Below are 7,845 nucleotides of genomic sequence, written 5' to 3'. Positions count from 1 at the left end.
TAGTCATCCTTCTATAACTTTCCAACATAGGCTGGAGTAAACAGATTGTAATTTGGGTAATTTTTCTAACTGCAAATAGGAACATACTTGTGTATTGGCAGGGTGGTTACGAGGTCCCTAGAAGTGATGAATTTGAATTTTTCTTGGTTTTATATATAGTATTAGGTTTTTTCTCATGCTTTATGTGAATGACACAGGTGAATTTTATCCTACACCCACTAGGTTATCGATATGAAATTTCAGTAATTTTGATTTCAAAAGATATTTTAAAGAAATGCAATGATTTCATTTGTGTATTCAATAAACACAATATTCTAATGGAATTCTGCATTTGTGGTTTACCTATACAAATTTAATGGAGAAGTATTAGTGGTGTGACATCAATTGTCCTCAAGAAGAGGCTTTAGTTTTACTCTTTTCTCGAAGCAAATACTTTCTTCCAACATTTTTGAGTTCAATGAAAAATTTGAAAGTCCTAATAGTATTCAATTATGGGTTCAAGAGAGACATAGTATTCAATTATGGGTTAAAGAGATCCACACTGAATGATCTATTGGCCTTATCTTCACTTAGTTTAAGACTATTCACTTGGAGAGGCTGCATGTGCCCCCACTTCAAGAGCATAGTAAAGTCATGTAGAACTTAGAGAAGCTATCTTTAAGCTTTTAGTGAAGATTGGAAAAATTTGTGGGTTCAATAACACCCAGTCGAGCATTAAGCTTCCAATAATGCTAGATTTTAACTTGGAGCACTTTTGTGATTTGGAGGAGATGCCCCCTCGTATTTGTGACGCATCTTCAGTTGTGAATTGGACTATTACTAACTGTCATTTCCTTCGAAAGTTACCTAATGATTTGGGGAACCTCAACTCTTTAAGAATGTTAAGGAAGGAAATAAAGTACATAATGCTAAGTTCTCTTATGCTTTTCAAGTTTTTCTTGGATATCTACAACGTTTCAGGTTGGAAAGTACATTCTATTAATGAAAATTTGTCTTGATAGAAAGGCCCAATTTCAAATTCTAATGCTTTCAAAAGACATTGTATAACTGTAATGTTTCTAAAAGGAAAGCATATTTTTTCAATTTAACTATCATGATCCCATATTCCAACTTATTTTTCAGTAACCCATTAGGCTTTGTAGCTTTGAATAAATCCATGTCTTTTGATAAGATCCTCTTCCAAATTAGAACGCAGTTTCCTTTTGGCAATAACCACATACAATGTCTTGATTTTGTTATTGAGAAAATAGAGGTTGTGAAACAAGCCTGTGCCATACAAGGACGTGATTCATTGATTATGTATCAATTATGGATCTTGATGTAACAATGTCTTGATTTTGTTGCTTGAAAATAGAGGTTATGCTTTACTATTTCACATAATTTCTTATAATCTTTCCATGAGTACTGATTTGTAATCTCAGTCACCGAGGGATGACAGTAATGACAAAGGTAATATTCCATGGTTTGAAGTTCCCCTCTTACTAAATATTTAAATATATCACCACAATTTAATTGTTAGTTAAAGGAATTGTATTTTATTTGTAAACAATTCATTGTTTGATTTATAGATTTTGATTTTTTCCCTTTTTTATTTTTTTCTCAGATTTGGTATGAGATATCTTCCAAGATTTGGGTTCCCTAGTTTCCCCACCATAGCTACGAGGTTCAAATGCTATCATTAAATATTCTCAGAACGATTCAACTTTTCTAGTAAGTGTGCTTCGAAACATTGTTGTTGCTTTTCCATGGTGTTAATGCAAATAAGCACTGCAACTAGTGCCATTATTTAGATTAAGTGTCAAAATCTAGGTGGTATTGTAATGATGGAGTGATTGTTTTCTAGCTACTAAGGCCATATGCAGTTTTATCTCTTATGTTGTCCTGAGATATTCAAATTCAAAATAAGAATTGAGGTCTCATTTCCACTGTAGATTGCAGTCAGTTTCTTGAACATAATATATAGTAGATTATCTTTTACTAATCAACTGTGGATGTGATCCCTCACAGGAAAGGAAATTCAAAGTGACTTTGATTTCACATTGATTTGTCAAAACATCCACACAGGAAAGGAGATTCAAAGTGACACTGATTTGTCAAAATGGAGGCAAGAGAAAAGGAAACTTTGTATTCAACAATGCTCTTAATTTCATATGTACATGCATAGACATATTAGTAGAAAATATTGAAGGGTTGCCTAAGTAATATTTTCCATTCCACTACATTCTTTACAGCTTGTAAATAAATAACTCAGAACAATTCATTACACTACTTGTTATTCTTTATTAATCAGTGGTTAAGATTTTGATATTGAACTGGCTAAGATTTTTCTTCCTTCTGTGAAATTGTGTGTTCTATAATGCTTCTTTTCCATTCACTATGTATAGCGTATAAATTGTGTCTAATGGAGTAGGAAGATTGGGAAGTCTTGTGATCCTTGAACTATGTTACAAGGCAGAAACCCAACGGGGCAGGGTAGGTGCATCCCCACAAAGGGGTCACAAATACCAAAGTTGGTATTGGCTAGTGCCTTGAGCTAGAAAATTTCCTTTACCCTTGTATTAACAGTGAATCTAGAGAGGATTCTAATATTATCTTTATAAGATTTATATCAGTTAATATTGATGAATAAAATTCATGAGACATGAGCTAGGATGTCCTTGCAAGGTGGTTGTTGATTATTGGAAGCTATGATGTCCATTATGTCAGGCCAGGTGGTCGCACTCCCTTGATCGTGAGCACGATTGTGATCAAGATGAAAGACTTCATAGTCTAGATTGATTGTTTAGCAATGATAGTTAGTGGGCTCATCCACAAAAGCTTCTATTTCACTAATCCTTTTTATAGAGTTGTCAGATTCAATTTCCAAAGGTTTTAATTACACTATAGAGTTTAGTTCTGAGAGAGTTGTGATTCACAGTGTTAAGTAGAGCAGCTATAACACTTGAATGAAGACAAGGATAGTAGAGGTATCAGACTCTGTTATAAGCTTACCTGCATATTATAAGGGAATTGGTTGGCTTTTTTATAATTTTATAAACAAGTTCCATGTCGTGGAAATGTGAAAAAAAAACAGTGATATTGCCACCATGTGGCTCTTGTCATATATGGTTTTATACTTTTTCAAAAAATTCTCTAAGAGTTCACAATGCTAAGATTCACTAGGACTTTACAAAGTTTTATTATTTAGTGAAAGACTCGCCAAGATCTTACAAGATTTTATAATTGAGTAAAATATTCGCCATGCCTGGACAGAGATTCACCAAAAAATTATATATACATATTATATTATTGATAAAATCGCCTTCCATTTTTCCTATATACCATGGAGATTCGCCCATTCATTATACATATAAATTTAGGGGGGGTTCTTAAAATTTTCCTTGCAGAAAGAGGTGTTCTTAGCTAATTTGGACATTTTGAACACATTGGTACATGTATAAGGAACCATAGAGCTTTGTAAAACAACATTTTGCCACATTGAGCTAGGCCCAAGCCATGGAAGCTATACCAAGGAGATGTAGCCCACGAGGGGTGAACTCCTTCATCAAAACATTGTGTTAAAGTGTCTCTTTGATGGTTTGTTGTACTTTCAATGTCCGTTGTTCAGTATTTTTTTTGAAGTTATTTTTCTCATGAATGTCACTTAAAAACTTAAGGAAATTACCTGATTGCATACACAAACAGCTAATGAAACCTCAACACAAGAAGCAATAAGCAAGCACATGTTTATAAATCTGTAATTGCTATTAGCACAACAAAAATAATCATACAAAAATAGATCAGGGCAATATCTAGCCTTATCATTCGTCATAATGACTTGTCATCACCTTAGAGTTAGTTCTGGAAATTTTTGTGTTGTTCTTGGTAGTGGCCTGTATGCTAACCCTGAAAAAGTGGCATTGATTTCGCAGTCGTAGGCATGAAACTAGGATATTTCAACTGCAACCACATGAAGGGAGGCTTGTGCGTGCAGATGGAACTGCACTCACAGTGCTTATGTGTGTGTTCGGGTTGTGAGCTCAATTAAAATGAAATTCCATCTCAGGGTTTGAACACCAGGGGTTGTGGTCTGACACCTAGGTGATTTTATGTCCCTGAGAGGTTTCAATAAGTTTTCCAATTAGTACACTCCAATTCCATGACTATAAATTGGATGTTGGGTCATACCATAGTAACTCTCAACTCATGTTTATGTGGAGAGCTTGTAAAATCGAGTAAGGGTGGGATGGGGTGGTTACAAAATAAGAATGAAACAATGTTTGCATCACTATGTAAATGTTATTATAATACTTTGTGATAAATAACAAAAGAAAGAAAATGTGCTTTACTGTGTTATGTTACTCCATGTTGTGTGCTTCATATCTTATAAAATATATAAAGGGATATATTTTATTGACAGGAATTTCTATTCTATTGCTAGAGACAATTCAATTTTGTAATTGTCAATAAATGATAATTCATCTTTTACCACATTGATTCATCCTCTTAACACAACAATTATATATATATATATATATATATATAATTGACATAATCTTATATAATTTAATATATATAAGATTATGTAAATTATATATATATATATCCATCTTAACTCTGGATCTACCAAGTGTCAAGATGGATCAAATCTTTCAGATGAAAATCTAATTTTGAATGCAAAAGTTGAGGAAATATTTGCACCTCAAGAGATTTTATTTGTTTCAATGCTTGGATAATCCAGAGTTAAGATGTAGCTATGCTAGTTCTTAATAATATTGTTTATATTTATATAAATTTCACGTCTCACTATATAAAAATATTCATATCTTTAATTTTATTAAGACCCTACCCCAATGGGGGTGTTGGAAAAAGCACTCACCGAAGGAATGTCCATCACCTTGCTACCTCCCATGGCACTAAAGTGACGGATGACGTGGCCACCCCATGTAGTCACACATGCTACAAGTAATCAGGAACCAACAAATTAATATGGCAACCCCTATGACCTTTGCATCTTCTTGCAACCCCTATGGTTTTAGTGTGATTACTTTTTCTTACTGTTCAGTAGGGTAACTTGAGGTTGTGTTGTTTCATGCTTTTGGTATTTTTCCTTGTCGACCTAAGTCTGTGTTTTGTGGCCAACTTGGGTCTCTAGTTTTTGGCCTTGAGTAGTTGCCTTATATCTATGTCCCGTATTCCTAGTGGGTTTTTCAAAGGTGTTGGTCTGTACTCTAATGTTTTTATATCTTACCATTTCTTGTCCACGGGTTCAATTTGAGGCATGTTGGGGATGACGTGCTTTTGCTTTGGACGAGGGTCCAAAAATCTAGGTACTACTATTACACTGGTCGAGGCTCCAAAACTTTGAGTATTACTCTATCAATAGTTTGTTGCTTTTATAGCTTTGGATTTCTTATTTACGATATCCAATCGTGGTAAATTGTGGATGATGTGCTTCTGCTCTGGTCGAGGGTATTTTTCGCTTCGTCTTTGTATTGGTCAAGTCTGTGTGTTTCATCCATTTCTCTCTATAGCTATGCCTCCTCGACAAAGAATGACAAGTCATAGAGGGGGTGCTAGTAGCTCTACTTCTCAACGTAGACGATTATTTGGTTGGAATTCCACTATGACCAATTTTGATTTGATCCCTATGGAGGTTCGAAAGGAAATTCTTCACCTTGAATCTAGGGAGTTTGGTGATAGGCCTTACTTCTCTGATTCAGAGGTGGGTGTAGAAGACCTCAAATGGATTCCCGACCCTAGGAAATTCAGAAAAAGGAGACTGCATTTTCTACACTCTCTTGTTGTGCATCAACAGATGGATACCCTCTTCCATTTGGTTCTCAGAGATAAGCAGGTGGAGAAATATAAAATATTTGCATGACAAGAGGATATTAAGTGACTTCTCTAGAATGTTAATTTCTGCCTGGATGATATAGTCTCACATTTGTGAAGGGTTGAGAAATATATAGTTTCTGATTCTGAATTTGAGGATTTCACGAAGCCTCTTGTTGTTATCAATGCTCCACTATCTATCGCTTCTCCAATGAGTCACGCATCTCCAATTTCACCAGTTATAATATCCAACTAATGGGCTTGGATTGCGCAAGTTTTTGTTTTCCTTCAAATGAAACGACATTTTGTTCCATGGATCTCAGGAAGGTGTTGTTAGTGTTTTCTTGTGGTTTTCTACAATGACACATATGTACCTCTCTTCTCTACAACAGGGAGTTGACTCACAAACCTACACTTCGTTCGGTGCCTACACCTGATCTTCACCTTTTGCTTGTATATGTGATTGTGGATAAGTGTAAGTCATGGGATGGCTTACGTAGAATGGATACAACCACTCATAACTTCTTAATGTAATGATTTCAATTTAAGAATCGTAAGTTCGTTTTGTTAACTATAATTTACTCTTATGGATTAGGGAATACCACACTTGTACTATTATAAAATATTTTTCTTAAAAATAAGAAACTTGAAACATAAAATTGTTATTTTCATACCAAAGTAAGAATCTAATAACCCCTTTAACATAATAGTCTTGTAAAAAATGAACATAAACATTTTATTAATTATAAGAATTGATTCATCTCAATATATAAATTTCGGTGTATCATGATTCTTATACTAATATAAATATATATGGAAATGCATATCAATATGTATTATACCAATAGTGTTAACTAATTTACCAATATGCCTTATATCTTATAAAATAGTGTTAGCAAGTTTATTAAAACAACCCCTTTAACATAATAGTCGTATTAAAAATGAACATAATTTTTTTTATTAGTTATAAGAATTGATTCATAACCGCTTATAAATTTCAGTGTATCATGAGTCTTATATTAATATATAAATATATATAGAAATACATATCAATGTGTATTATACCAATAATGTTAACTAGTGTATCAATATATCTTAAAATAATGTTAACTAGTGTATCAATATATCTTAAAATAATGTTAACTAATTCACTAAAATGATTTTTACACTAATACATATCAATATGAATTATATCCATAGTGTTATACACTACGGTATATATCTTAAAATAATATTAACTAGTTTATTAAAATGATTGTTATACTAATATAAATATATATGGAAATACATATCAATATGAATTATACGCATAGTGTTAACTAATACATATCAATATGAATTATACGCATAGTGTTAACTAGCGTAACATATCGTATCAATATGTTTTATATCTTAAAATAAAGTTAACTAGTTTAGTATAAGAAACGTCAACAGCAGGGTTCGAACCTGCGCGGGCGAAGCCCAACAGATTTCAAGTCTGTCTCCTTAACCACTCGAACATATTGACGACTGTGTTCAAAGTTCCGTATTATTCGATGTTACTTTTATTTGACATAGGTGACAGTAGGAGGTGGTGTTATCATTTTGTTAATTTCTGTCCTTTATTAAAAATTTAATTACAAGTGGTTGAGTATGGTGTTATGATCCGATGTAATACTATAATAATTTAATTATAATGATGATGTGGGATAGATATTTATATGTATAATAATCTTATTACTTGATTAATGTAGATATATATATCTTACTTATGAAGTTATTATAAGTTATGGTATATATGAAGTTATGATTAAGTTAAGATTAGGTATAAAGGGAAAGTGACTAATAGTATGGATTATTAATGAACGTATACTAATTACAATATAAGGGAGAATAATAACATGAATTATCTAACAATAATAGTATGGATTATTAATGAAGGTATACTAATTACAATATAAGGGAGAATAATAGCATGAATTATCTAACAATAACGTAGTTTTATTGACTTGTTTTTAGTAATGAAGGCATATTTTAGTATTTTTTATTATT

The 7,845-nt window shown here is 32.7% G+C and overlaps 1 non-coding gene across 1 annotated transcript; it reads right to left on the bottom strand.

The window, feature by feature from the left end:
* Window positions 1-7,239: 7,239 nt before the first annotated feature.
* Window positions 7,240-7,321, bottom strand: TRNAS-UGA (transfer RNA serine (anticodon UGA)). The gene has a single exon. It is a non-coding gene; the product is annotated as a tRNA-Ser (tRNA).
* Window positions 7,322-7,845: the final 524 nt, after the last annotated feature.

Source organism: Pinus tabuliformis, chromosome 9 (assembly GCF_031772625.1).
Source record: "Pinus tabuliformis cultivar Carrire ecotype Pingquan chromosome 9, CPIR1, whole genome shotgun sequence".
Classification (NCBI taxonomy): Eukaryota; Viridiplantae; Streptophyta; class Pinopsida; order Pinales; family Pinaceae; genus Pinus; species Pinus tabuliformis.
This window is presented reverse-complemented; position numbering and strand designations above follow the sequence as displayed.